The sequence below is a fragment of the Tupaia chinensis genome, unplaced genomic scaffold (assembly GCF_000334495.1).
Source record: "Tupaia chinensis unplaced genomic scaffold, TupChi_1.0 Scaffold000600_1, whole genome shotgun sequence".
NCBI lineage: Eukaryota > Metazoa > Chordata > Mammalia > Scandentia > Tupaiidae > Tupaia > Tupaia belangeri.
In genome coordinates, this window is record NW_006160117.1 from 6,302,684 (window position 1) to 6,303,670 (window position 987).

Below are 987 nucleotides of genomic sequence, written 5' to 3' on the forward strand. Positions count from 1 at the left end.
GCCGGGCGCGTGTGCGTGCGTGCCCAAGATCCCGAGAGGAGAACGGAGGAGAAGGGATTACGGCATGGCCATCCCCCCTGGGGGGTGATTTCTCGCTTTCTGTCTCTCTGTCTCTCTCTGTCTGTCTGGCAAGCACACGCGCCCTATAGCAAAAACCTCTCCAAAAAAAAAAAATTATGGGAAACTGCAAATAGTGATTTACAACAGAGACCCAGAGAAACTAAAATTATGGCTTTTAGCTTCTGGAAAAGGAGAAAATAATTTCTTGATAGAAAGAGGAAAATGTGTGATTGAGGAAAATGTGTGATTCAGTCCTAAGGAACTGAACCGTGTCTTTATATTTTTAAATAGCATCACTATTTACTTTATTACAAAATGAGGATATTTACTTTTTAAAGTATTGTTGTTTAATCTGTAAATGTTTGAGGATTTTCTAGCTATCTTTTATTTCTAGTTTCATTTCATTGTACTCTAAGAGCATACGTGTATGATTTCTATGTTCTTTTAAATTTGTGAAGGTGTGTTTTAAGATCTAGAATGTGGTTTATCTTGGCAAATGTTCCATGTCAGCTTGAGAAAAAAATGTGTCTTCTGCTATTGTTGGATGAGATAGTCTATAAATGTCAATTAGATTCCCTTGATTGATACTACTGTTCAGTTCAATTATATTCTCACTGATTACCTACCTGCTGGATATTGTCAATTATTGAAAGAGGAGTGTCGAAGTCTCCAAGTATAGTAATAAATTTGTCAATTTCTCCTTATAGTTCTATCAGTTTTTGTCTCATGTATTTTGCTGCTCTTGAGTAGGCACATACACATTAAGGATTATTACATCTTCTTGGAGAATTGACCCCCTTACAGTTATAAAATGCCCTTCTTTACCTCTGATAATTCCTTGCTTTGAAAGCTACTATATCTGAAATTCACATAGCTTCTACAGCTTTCTTTTGACTATTGTTAGCATGGGATAGCTTTTTCCCTTTA